At 33.8% G+C, this 14,063-nt stretch overlaps 1 pseudogene; it reads right to left on the reverse strand.

Annotated features, from left to right (window-relative positions):
* Positions 1 to 1,757: 1,757 nt before the first annotated feature.
* Positions 1,758 to 7,852, reverse strand: LOC136201198 (protein DEFECTIVE IN MERISTEM SILENCING 3-like; annotated as a pseudogene).
* Between the last annotated feature and the right edge of the window lie 6,211 nt (positions 7,853 to 14,063).

Here is a 14,063-nt window from a genome sequence, read left to right on the forward strand (position 1 = left end):
GATTAGCAATCAAGAGGAGGATAAAGACAGACACTGCTGGGCCTTGACTAATAATGGCATTTATTCTTGTAAATCGGCCTATGAAGCTTTTTCCCCTAATAGGGCTGATCCTCCCTTGGAGATTTGAAAACCATTTGGGCCCTTAAAATCCCTTATCGCATTAGAAGTTTCCTGTGGCTGGGAGTCAAGGACATGCCGCTCACTAATGCGGACAGGCACAGAAGGCACTTGGCTGAGTCAGGAGCCTGTAGTAGGTGCAGAGGTCATGTGGAAACCTTGTGCCATGCTCTGAGGGATTGCCCTAATAGTAAAAAGATTTGGGAAGGGATTCTCCCTCACCACATCCTTCCTTCTTTTATGGCTTATTCTGTAGCTGACTGGTTCTCTGATGGTGCCAATGGGAAATTATTGGCCAACATGGAGCACAGTGACATTCTCTTCGCTATTATCTGTCACCAAATTTGGAAATGGAGGAATGAAGAGTTATTTGCTGAGAAGACTATCCGTATCCCTGACTTACTTGACTTCTTCTCGAAAAAGCTCTCTGTTATTATAAAGAGCTTTGAAGGGGAGCCCCTTGCGAGACCTTCCCCGGATAAAGTGGTCCATTTAGTTGGTTGGAGGAAGCCTAGAGAAGGGGTTGTGAAGCTGAATAGGATGGCTCATGCCTTAGCAATGGCAGAATTGCTGCCGGAGGTGTTCTTCGAGATGCTGGTGGCGCTTGGCTGGCTGGGTTTACCCATAATTTGGGGATGAGCTCGTCCTTTTCTGCGGAGCTCTGGGGTATTCTTTCAGGTATTAAACTTGCCATTCGCATGGGTGTTAAGAGGCTTTCAGTGGAGTCTGACAATTTGGAGGCAATCAACAGGATTTCTGATAGCCAGACTTTTTATCTTAATAGCCAGAATCTGATCAAGGCTATTTTGAGGCTTCGTCCTGCCTTTGAGGCTCTTAGTTTCTCCCATATTTATAGGGAGCAAAACCGCGTGGCGGATCGCTTGGCAGCTGCTGGGCATGGGGGGATGTTAGGTGTTACTACCCTTTCTATTCCTCCCTCTTTTCTTTTGTCTACTCTTCTTGAGGATAGGGTTGGGGTCAGCCTTCCTAGACTGATCCCGGGTTAGGCTTTTTGTTTGTTTGTTTTCCTTTCCTTTTCCTACAAAAAAAAAATAGGGAAAGAATATAATATGATTAATTTAATTATTATGTTTAGCTTAAATTGTATATATTTGGTAAATGTTAAGTTTAAATTCGTATTATTTTGTAAACGTTAAGTCTATATTGGTGCTATTTTATACGTGAGGCCTAAATTGATGCTATAATATAAACGTTAAGTCTAAATTGATATTATGTTGTAAGCGTTAAGCCTATATATATTGGTACTATTTTAAAAGTTGAGCCTAAATTGGTACTTCCCCAAAAATCTTAGGCTTATTTTGGTACCTTATCCCTATAAATTATGACTATGTTCGAAAATAAAAACATAGATATTTTATTTTTATACAATATGATAAAGAGTTGTCACTTAAAATTAGTTTATTCAATTTTGACTATTAATTTTAAAGAATCGATAGAAACAAAAACTTAATGATTAGACAATTATTTCTAAAAACAGACTAGCTTAATATATAAGAACATAGAAACTAGTAAATTATTTATCCAAATTAATCAAAAAGTATGCAAAAAGAAAAACCCATAATAATTTCACATCATGCAAAAATTTCAGGGTTTATGAAAGAACTTGTAAAAGTTGCTCCTACTTGAAGTGCTGAACATTTTTAAACAACTCCAACTTAGTCAATACAAAAAGTCAGTTAAAAACATTGATTATGAAGATGTTAAGAGTCCAGAAGTTACTAAATTTACCCACTGCTACTCCTAATGTTTAAAAACTAAAAGGAAAAAAAATGGCAGATTTGCTACTCCTAATACGAAGATTGTTTCAAACCATTGACTTCACAAAACCAATTGCTCCTGGTAACTGAATAAGCTGCCCTTTTCACGAAAAGAAATTCTTAGCCCATTCAAAAACGATAACGGAATAGAAGACTTTTCCGAGTTGCTATCCTGATAAGGATTTGATTCCCCCTTCTAATATCATCTAGGGTTGAACCTATCTTGTCCTCCCTGCATCTGAAGGGAGAGCAAATGCTGTTGAAATCTGCAAAATACAACTCCAATCCAACTCAATTAAGATGTGTTCAGTGCAATACCTGAGTTGTGTTTGCAGAGGTTTGTGAGAGAAACTTAACAAACTCTTCATTCTTTCTCTCAAAATTGAATCTTGCAGAATTCAACAGCATTTTCTCTCGCTTTAAATCCTCTGTCAACTTCTCCTTTTCCCATGTCTTCTGTTTGAGTTGATTCTCAGTTTCCATGTAGCTATCAGGTGGATTTGCTGACATGGAAGTTTTTGGAAATCTTACATCAACATCATTCCTGCCGAACAAAAAAAATCCAGAAATAAGAGATACCAAATGAGAAATACACACACAACACGCGCTCACACACACACATGTAACTCTAAACATAGGGTATGCCAAAATATGTTATTTAGTAGCCAGATGCTTCGCATGAAACATAAAGGGCGGTCCGGTGCACTAGGCGTCCCCGCTAAGCAAGGGTCCGGAGAGGGATCCCATCACAAGGGTCTACTGGGGGCAAGCCTTCCCCTGCCAATTTTTTTTGGCAAGAGGTGGCTCCTAAGACTTGAACCCGTGACCTCTCGGTCACACAACAACAACAATGTTTACCATTGCGTCAAGGCTCACCCTTTGAATAGACCATTCTAGAGAAAATACGTATTTCTTTTCTTTTGTATGATAGTTGTACAAAAATTGGGGGAAGAAAAATCCATGCACCAAATATCATGAGTTGAATTTGGAAGGTCAGAGGCTAATGCTATGAACCCTATAGGTGGCCTATTATAATCGAATTATAGCACATACAAAATTCTACAATCTATCACGATTCAGAAAGACATTTGTTTCTTAGTGCATTTAAACTACCTACATGCAGAAAGCAAATTCCGAAATACCACAAAAGGAGATGCTGTAAACCAATGAAATTCACCGTTGGATCCGATTGGAAGACAATTTCATGTCAATAATGAAATTAAAATACTTACCGATTCCCCAAGGAAAAGAAACCATTAGGCTTAATAATCCATCCATCTAGTGAAATTGCTCCATCACTTATAAGTAGAAGAGCAAGTAGCATCTCCTCCTTACTTTTGTAAACTTGCAGGCGAGAAAAGAGGCTGTAAAATAGAGTCTCTCTGAGGCCATAGACATCAGATACATACAACAAATTCATGTAATCCACATGGATCATGTTAATAGCGAAACCAATAAATCCAGGTGGGCACTCGCCATTAGGCAATTTTGGCTTTAGAAGATCAAGCCTTCTTTGAGGGTCATCATCCACAAATTCACCACAGTAAGGTTTACAAGGGAAAAAAAGTTTGTAATTCAAGAGCTGAATTCCAAACAGCAATAAAGAAAAGAAAGAGATACATGCCTTAAATTTTCGAGACAAATGACAAGAAATCGACCATCCAGAGTCCGTCCGATAGTAGTACCAAAGCCTCGAATTCCAGAATCACTATTAAATGGCCTTCCATGTCATAAGTTTCAAGAGCTTTAACACCTTCGTAAGTCTTGCAAACAATTCCTAGCATTATCTCTACTCCTAAGTACTCCGAAAGAAGCCTGCAATTAAGAAAGAATAAGTAAAAGTAGATTAAAAATAGTGCAGATAACTAACAACAACTGCATTATCATGCAGCTCTTAAAAGCAAAGATCAGTGTGGCAGTAAGTACAAAGTCATTTCACTGATTGAAAATAATAAGAGCTCTTGGAATTGTGGAGTATATAAATTAACTGACTACATTATATATTAGCAAGGAAACTAATCATAAGACTTATTTCATAGAAGAGGAAGAATCTACATGTTAGATAGATAGTAAATATCAATAGCAGATAACATGCAACTTCAAACTAACCTGCTAAGATTATCATCATCCACCTTGCCCAGAGTAGCAACAATACCAAGCACATCCTTAGTGAATGCGAGTTGAGGTGCATGAGTACCATGGCGCGTTGTCAGCTGACACAGCAGCAGAAGTTTCATGCTGCATAATCTATTTTACTGTTTCTGCCTCACTCTGATTGGAGGAATGGCTTTCACTTTTACCACTAGGAGGTCTTGCAGAGTGATAATTACCAAGAATAACTGAAACGAAACTTGTCAGTAGCAAAAAATGAAAATGGAAAAAGAGATATTATGCATCACAAATGATTATACAGATAAAATCTCCAAACAATTCTAGCATCTAAAAGTAAATCCTTCCATTCGGAAACACTGACTAGAAGTTGAGATAAAAAAACTGCTCACACTATAAGTTCTGAGCTTTGGATTGAGTTATGGGTCCTTGACTATGAAATCAAGAAGTAAATTTTATTTTCTTTTTCGACCTAGCTTACCTATAATGAGAATTAATTTCATGACCTCTGAATTTGTTTTTCAAATGATGCTTACTTTATTAATGATAAACACTTCCCTGTTATAACTTATAAGAGTACAAAAGGCAGACTTGAACTAGAACTCCTGCTCATATTATAATTCAAACTTCCTAAATAAAAATTCTGAAAATAAAACCATACCACTATTAGAATTAAAACTTCCTAAATAACAATTCTGATAATAAATTCCTACTCCTCAAGGACTAAGACTTCCTAAATAAATAACAATTATGAAACTAGTAAGTCCTAAACCTAATCAAAATAATGATTTATTATGATATAGACTAGCTACAACAGTTTTAACATTACCTTCCCCTACAAAAATGAGTGTGATCTCATGCACAAAGATGATAACGAGAGCTACTTCACCAAAGCATCGGTTGGTGATAGGATCTTCATCATCTGGTTCTAGTAAAGGTTCCTCCGGTCCTTCCAGCCAGTGATATCGTTTATACTGATGTCCTCATGTATACGATTAGTCATAATTATAACAAATCCCCTTAGTCTTTCATTTCTTTAAACGGTCCTTCCACTGCTGGCCAGCAGTCCCATCTTGATAATTTCTCTTTTTTCATATAGCCTTGGTAATTCAGCAGATTTATGCAACTCTATTTGACCACTACTGTGCCTTTCAACAGTGTGTTAATGCTTACAAAAATGCTCATACATATGCAACCAACCAGCTCAAGGGATCATACGACCCATCAAACTTAGGAAATCCAGTTTCGAGAATTTTGGAAGCAGACCTCCTCCTGCCGTCGTATTCTACTGTCCACCCCCTGTCTCCTTCCTTGTTGTGCTAGATTGCGACTCTCCTCAATGGTTTCTAGTTGGAGTACCATGGCCTCCACCTTTGGCCTGTCTTTGCAGTATGAAGCTCAAAAAGGCTTCAAACTGTTCTTCCAAATTACTTGATTCACTCATAACTTGCTCTAATACCACTTTGTTATAAGCTCCTGAGTTTTGGATCAAATTACGGGTCCTTGAACCTTGAAATCAGGAAGTGAATCTTACTTCTTTTTCTTTCGAGCTAGTATGATGAGAATTAATTAATGCAGCTCGTTCGAGAGAAACCCGGATCTCTATGATAAGAACTCCTGACCTCTGAATTTGTTTTTCAAATAGTACTTTACCAATGATAAATGATTCTTTTCTATAATAGTACAAAAGGCAGACTTAAACTAGGATTCCTATTCTATTAGATTTAACACTTCCTACATAAAAAATCTAAAAATAAACTACTATCCTATTAGAATTAGAACTTCCTAAATAATAGTTCTGAAAATAAACTCCTATTTCTACTAATACTAAGACTTCCTAAATAAATGATAATTCTGAAAATAACAATTTCTAAATAAATTTACTCTGATTTGGACTAGCTACAACAGTTTCCTAACAACATCATTTTTGGTTTATATCAGCAAAAACTTTACTGAAATATCTTGTCTAATTAAATTAACTAAAACATTGAAGGAGACAGTGTATACCAATGACAGATCTAAACATTGCCACCACAGTACTTAAAGCACCTGGAGAACCAAGAATTAATGGTCAACAATTAAAAACAGGTGACTCAGTTCAATTTGTTAGGTAGCTACCATGCTTAAATTAATAACCATTACACTACACAACATAAATTTGTTCCTAGATGTGCTTGTACCCAAGTGAACTGCACATGCAAATACTTCTTAGCTGAGTAATCTTCAAAAATAACCAATCCTCTACAAGAGGCACAAAAAATAAAACTTAGCATACCTTGCAGATCAAGTATTGAGTCTTCTAATTTGTTTCGTTGACTTTTCAAAATTTTCAGGTTATCCTCATGCTGCTTGATTTTGATTCCTGTAGATCATCTTGAAATTTCTACAAAGGTTAAAATTTAACAATTAGTTCTTTGAGCTAGTTTACATTGTAAATAAGCTCCAGTAACTTAAAGGATGTCTAAAAAAATACAAATTTCAATGTGAAATTTTGGCTTTTTTTTTACAAATGTCAACCCCATAAAAATAAAATATAAATATCAGAAGAATTGCTTTTGATTTACACCCACATCACAACAAAATGTAAAGATGCTATGCAAACTGAAAACCTTAGAATTGTATATGACGGATTGAGCTTGCATAGAACCACCATTTTGCATTTCATTACTTGGGATAATACTAGCTTCTTCTTCCATCAGAGCAGACAAATCCTGCCCAAACACTATATGTAAGAATTACAGCTAAAACAAAAGGATTGACTTAACATTTGCAACTATGAACATATCATCTCAAAGAGCAACAAGACACTATGTTCCTTACACAAATAGGTAAAGCAAGGCACATTTGTATGCATCATAGTGCACCTCAAGAAACAATAAAAAGCCGACAATCAAAAACCATATTTACTAATAATGGAAATAGTCATAGTAATCTTCTGAAATCTAAAGATGATATATAAAAGTCTAAAACATATGAAGCCTCAGACATAATTTCTTTATGGTCTCACTGCATATAGTGAACAAATTAAAAGCCTTCAAAGCTTATGCTCCCAAATAATATCCTAATTATTGGAAGATGAAGTCATCAAAATTAGCTGCAAAGTTTAAAAGTTCTCTGCCATTCAGAAACAAGGGCTGGCAATATAATTTCTTTCTTAACAACTATGCAAGCATATACATGGCTTCTACTCCATATTTGAAGTTTTTACATTTCAAGCTGTAAATTCCATCTTTTGATGCCTTCAACACTGTGAATGATTTAAAACCTGGATTCATGTTAGGGCTATGGAAAACAAAATATAGTTCACTGAGTGAAGTAAAATGAAGCAGGAAAAAACAAATAGCGAAAAAGGGAAACAAAATCCAGCCACACTAATCACCAGCCTTCAACTTTATCATTCTCATTTAAGCAATAATTCAAAGAAACTTCGTGATTTTCAAACAACAATCACAATGAAAAATCATTTTCCAAGCCAAGAGCATACAACTTTCACCAGAATTACAGCTCTACTATGAAGCACCAATACCGGTAGGCATACAGTGTAAGGTGGGGATACTACAAATTTTATATATAATTAATAATATATATCATTTATAATGAAAATTCAAAAGATACATAAATATATAAATCACAAATCATATTCATAAAGTCATTATACAAACACAAATAATACTCTCAAGTAACTAATAAGTAATTAATTCATAGCAGATCCACCAGATGAGAGGAAAAACTCGATCAAAGCAGATCGACCAGATGAGAGGGATCGACTTCAGCAAAGTAATCGAGGAAGACAACTGATTGCACAGAACCACTGAAAACCAGATGAGGGAAAAGATTTAGGAATTTCAATTTTGTTAGGGTTCAATGATTTCGTGTCTGTATATACTAGTAATCCTGTGATTATATCATTTTAATTCTTATATTTTATGAGTTTTAAAAAAAACCCTTATACTTTCGAAGTTTTTTAAAAAAAACCCTTAAAGTATCCCCGAAGTGTCCCCGCGTATCCCCTCATTAAAAAAGGGTAAATAATTTATTAGTCCTTAGTTTTTACCTAACACACTGTTTAGTCCCCGTATTTTGAAAAACACATTATAAGGTCCCTAACTTTTGCCAATATTAACCCTTTGATCATTTTGTCTAATTTTTTTAGACTTGTAATCGTTATATTTTAGCATAAACAGATATATATGAAATAACAGAGTAACATGGTCAACTTGTATTGTACCGTGGTTGCCCTAAAAGCTAAGATATTTAAAAATCTAAAAAAATAGATAAAAGGACCACAAGGTTAATATTGGTAAAAGATAGAGACCTTAAAATGTGATTTTCAAAATAGAGGGACTAAAGAGTGTGTTAGGTAAAAACTAGAGGACTAATAAATTATTTACCCAAAAAAAAGAAAAAAAGGGATACTTCCTAGGGGTGTCCCGTATGTATCCCACCGAATCCCCGCACCCGGAGTATCGGATACGTGTACGCATCAAACCATATTAGTGCTTCATAGCAGCTCTAAGACCATCTCCAACCCAGCATCAAACCGTATGCATCAAAATACGGTCATTTATCATCAAATTTGATGATCCATCAAATTTTTTGACGGAGCATCATTTAATAAAATAATATTATTTATTTTCTTTTTCATTTATTTTATATACATAAAAACCAGAAATGAAAAATCATTTAACACAAATAATCAAGCCATACAAAATCATTTAACTCTAATAATGATGAAATGGGTTGGAGTAAAAATATTGTAGCAACATCGAAACAGAGAGAGAAAATGATGAAACATGGTTTGATGCAGTAAATTTGATGAAATGTGTTGGAGATGGTCTAAGCCCCTGTTAGTTGCAAACGGAAAAGAACTGTTCATTAAACCCAAAGGCAATATTACCATCCATAGGTGGTTCAGATCAACGCCGTTAGGTTTTGACAACAACAGATTTAACTTGTCAAAACTAATTTGTGTGACTCACTTATACACCAAGTAAAACAAAATTCACTTGAAATTATCTGATTATCGATTTATAAACATCCGTGCAAAACAATTTTTCTTAGAAAGAGATGAATTGAGTCCAATTTACATTAGAAAATTTGAATTATCCCAATGATCAAAGAAAATTAAGCAATTAAAAAGAACCGGACCAATTCCCTAAACTTGCTTATTTTGTATCACCAACTCCATAAACTTGTCCATAAAAAAATTTCACCTCCCTAAACTTCGCAAATATCTTACCAGCTCTCTAAACTTTCTTTTTCCGTAACAACGAAATACAAAAACCATAATACTAACTCGTGTTAAAGTGTAAAAATACCCATAACTTTTTGGGACATGAGTAATTTTACCCCTAACATCTAAAATGGTGCAACTTTCTCCCTAAGTTGGAAGCCAAGAGCAATTTTAACACTAACATTGATAAATTGGGTTAATTTGAGAAATAATTTATCAAATTATCTTCTCGGTCATGAAATATTGTCATCTACGCTTCACACATGCATTATTTTATTTGTAACAAATCACAAATATATGTTGGGATGTGGAAAAAGAAATATACTATCTTTGTACGAATTGGACAAAACAATTCAAAAAATTCACCAATTTATAAATTTGCTCTTGCCTACTAACGTTAGGGGTAAAGTTGCACCATTTTAGACGTTATGGGTAAAATTACTCCTGACCCAAAATATTATGGGTATTTTTGCACCTTAACCCTATTAACTCTTGATCCTCATTATTTCGATCTCTCAATCTTACAACATTAAATAATAGTCAAACTAGTCTTTTCAAATTTTCAATATAATAATGGTAAAACTGGTCCTGCTTGGAAACCTTAGGATTAAAGTTGAACTATTTAATGCCTTAAGGCTAAATCTGCACTTTTAAAAAAAAAATGTTAGGGTCAAATTTCATGATTATCTATTTTAAAAAAAATTAAACCTAAGTGTTGATGAAGGGAACATATAAAAATCTATTAAATTAAATAAAAATGCAATTCTTAAATTTTAAAATATATAAACAAAATGATTCCTCCACAGAAACCCTAGCAGGTAAAAGTTAATTACAAATATATCTTCCTAGATCTCACATATAATCAAAAGGATTGATGAACAGAAACCCTAGACTCCCAAATCTCATATATCTAGAGAAGCTCTCCACCAAAATTGCCTCTTCAGTTGTATTTACTTAGAAAAAATGAACGAGTTCTCTATATCACTCATCAAATAAACAATAGCTTTCACTTATAGAAGAGATCTCTCCCTGCGCTTTTCCATGTCTGTATGTATACTCTCTCTTATTAGTTGTATATATGTTAATTTTATGGGATTCAAACCTTTCCCTTCAAATGTCTTTCAGTGATTTTTAGTTTCTTTTTCTAATCTACTAAAAGCTCCTAATTTTAATATATGTGTATGGCTTTCCAATTTGAACTTTGAGCAGCACAATTAAGTTTATACATATAATGATTTGTGGAATTTGTTCTTTTGCCTTATGAAGTTTCCAAACCTACATATATTATTTTTAGAAGGATATGGCTATTGAATTATTTTTTTAAATCAAAACCAAAGGAGAAATCCAAATAGATATACCTTGCAATGTTTAAGTAATAAAAAAAATAAAAAATATCTAGAATGATAGTGAAAAATCCGAATCCATCTAGAAAAGACATGATTTTAACTTAGTTTATATTGTGTAGGAAATATGACAATGAAGAAACATGAAGAAAATTCATGTCAAAATATTAGTGATTCAACAGATCTTCAGAAACAGGAAGAAAGAAAAAAATATATTCTAGCACTGATTGCAGAATGTGGCCGGCAAAAACGAAAACGATCATTTCTTACAAGAAAGATGATAAGAGGCTGCAAGTAACTTGAGGTTTTGAATTAATAATTTACTTTTATATTAACATGTCCCTCTTACAATTAAATTTGCATTATTTAAATAGTTCATGTTTAGAAAGAGTTAGTTTGATTGATTGGTTTGTTGTGTTATTACGTTGTATCATCAAATGCCTTTGTCAAATGTTATTTATTTTCAGAAGTTCATTTGTGGTCCTTGTTTTATATTGATATTTTGGTTTTGCTAATTTTTTTTTTGTATTGCTTAAACTATTCTGCTTATTGGAAAAAAAATTAACGTTTCTATAAGGCTCGTTTTGTGATTCTGTTAAATCTTTGCTAATAACATCACGAAATCAATTCTTCAAATTAAAACAAAAACCCTAACATGCGATTGACCCAAAATTGTTCAAAACCCTAAAAAAATCAATTCATAAAATTAAAAAACAAAAACCTGTTGTGCCACAAACAGCTTCTGTCGTTAGAGTCACCAGAGATACCAGTAGAGGTGTGCCTAGCGGTAGACTAGAGACGGGAAGAAGACAGAAGGTTCAGGGAAAGGGAAACAGGGAGAGAGCGAGCTTGGATTGAGGGAGCGAGACGAGTTTGATCGCAGAGAGAGAGAGAGAGAGAGGCGGTGGAGAACTTGTGTCTACAAGAAAGGGATTTTCAATTTCAGAATTTTTATTTTACTGAATTTCTTTGATTTTGCTTTTGGGGGGAGTTGTTCCCGCTGATTATTTTGGGACACTTAATGGAGAGATATTTTTATATAAACAGTTGTCAATTTAAATTTGTCCCCTATTCTCACGTTAAAAAGAATTGGGCACTGTATCATTCTTTGTCTTCCTTACAAATTTAACAATATAATTTGAGGACAATATAATTTAATTGTCTTTAACTATTTGTACCCAAAACTCAATTTTCTTGTAGTGAAAGATCTAAGACTATTTGAATAAATTGTTAATAACTATATATGTGGTTGTGGTAGAATTAAATTAATTTAAGCTTTGGCTTCCCAGGTCAAACTTGATGAAATAAAGTAAATACTTTCAAACCAATTGCAGCCTATGAGAATTTCTACACTTTCTTCTCCTCGAGTAATATGATCGAGATAAATGAAATATTTCTATGGATTCAACAGAAAGTGCATCATAATCATATGTGTCCTCATCATCCTGGTCATTATCATAATCATCTGCAGACAATGTTGCAGCAGAGCAACTGGTATTATATATTATCTGGTGACTGCGGCAGGACTTGATTTCTCTTGATGATTTCAGTTGGCAGTTACTACTTTGACAAGTGTCTTCCATTTTTTACCTTCAACAAATTCTATTGAAAAACAATAGTATATTGAAACAATTTCTATTAAAAAACAAGAGTATATTGAATGCAATTAAACAAGAACAACATTAAAATTTCAGTAATCAATTTAAGTTTTAGATCTAGCATGAGGTAACAGACTTATTAAACCAAAAAAAAAAAAATAAGAGTAACTTCAACCAGAAGCCAGGCACTAATCAAACCATTAATTCTTTGTATGAAAAGGAAGAAAGGAACAAATCCAATTGAATATGATTTCTGAATGAAATAGAAAAATAAAACAAATTCAAATTCCTTAGATATGAAGAGAAAGAACTGTTACCAACATACAAACATTGGCTTTCTCAGTAAGATGCATCTTCTTTTTCACGAATCGTGCAAATACAAATCAAACCTGCAATTCCACATTCAGAAAAAAAAAAAATTCGATAAACAAAAAAATAAAGGAAATCGAAATCAAAACGTGGTTAAACAAATAGACTAACATCTCACTTTGTTTCAACTAAACTTTATGCTAAACTTTATAAATGAAAATTATACTAAACTTTATTTTTTGAGATATACAGTTTAGATTCACTAGAAACGAGCATTAGATCAGACTTAACCAAAACAGATTCAACACTGAGCGTAAGTAGAATCAAAGACTATTGTTAAAAGTCTCATATTGCCCGTCCCCCCATGTGCTTTTAATTCCACAAATTAATGAGGTTGTCTGGACTGGAACGCTCGACCATTTGGTCTTAGAGGCTCTGGTACCATGTCATGGAACCGATTGAACTAAAAGCTCGAACTGATAGTTAAGGCCCAATCATAGATCTTATATTAACTGTAAAGTCTAAAAATACATCTTCATCTATTTATGAGGTAGTTTTTTTCTTCCCCTACCTTTGAACCTATTATAAGAGTTAGTGTTGCAGGATTGAGAGATCGAAATAATGAGGATCCAGAGTTAGTAGGGTTAAGGTGCAAAAATACCCCTAATGTGTCAGGAGTAATTTTACCCATAACGTCTAAAATAGTGCAATTTTACCCCTAAAGTTAGTAGCCAAGAGAAAATTTATAAATTGGTGAATTTTTTGAATTGTTTTGTCCAATTCGTACAAAAGATAGTATATTTTCTTTTCCACATTTGTGATTTGTTACCGATAAAATGATGCACGTGTAAAATGTAGATGACAAAATTCATGACACATAAGACAATTTGATGAATTATTTCTAAAATTAACCCAATTTATCAATGTTAGTGGTAAGATTGCTCTTGGCTTCCAAAGTTATGGGTAGAATTACACCATTTTAGACGTTAGGGGTAAAATTACTCATGTCCCAAAACTTTATGGGTATTTTTGCACTTTAACACGAGTTCTTATTATGGTTTTTGTATTTAGTTGTTACGGAATAAGCAGGTTTAGAGAGTTGGTAAGACATTTGCAAAGTTTAGGGAGCTAAAAAAAATTCATGGGCAAGTTTAGGGAGTTGGTGATACGAAATAAGGAAGTTTATGGAGCTGATGAGACACTAGCAAAGTTCAGGGAACCAATCTACTATTATGGACAATTTCAGAGAGCTGACGATATAGTATGCCATAAAATTATTAAAGTTTTGCTTTTGACCATAATAAAATCATTCATGGTGCCCAAAAGATGGCATGAACAATTTGCAAGGGAACTCAATGTCACGTATTAGTCACACATGAAAAAAAATCATGTGCGAGATACATTGATTATGATCATAAATTTTAAAAAAATAAAATCAATTGGAGTTCGACTCATCTATCCTTCCTTGTACATGCCCTCTAACAAACAACCTATATAAAAAGCCACTTTTTATACTATCTCACCTCATATCGCCTCTGTTAAACATAGTGGTACCTAATAGTATAATACTATGACA

This window comes from Euphorbia lathyris, chromosome 7 (genome assembly GCF_963576675.1).
Source record: "Euphorbia lathyris chromosome 7, ddEupLath1.1, whole genome shotgun sequence".
Taxonomy (NCBI): domain Eukaryota; kingdom Viridiplantae; phylum Streptophyta; class Magnoliopsida; order Malpighiales; family Euphorbiaceae; genus Euphorbia; species Euphorbia lathyris.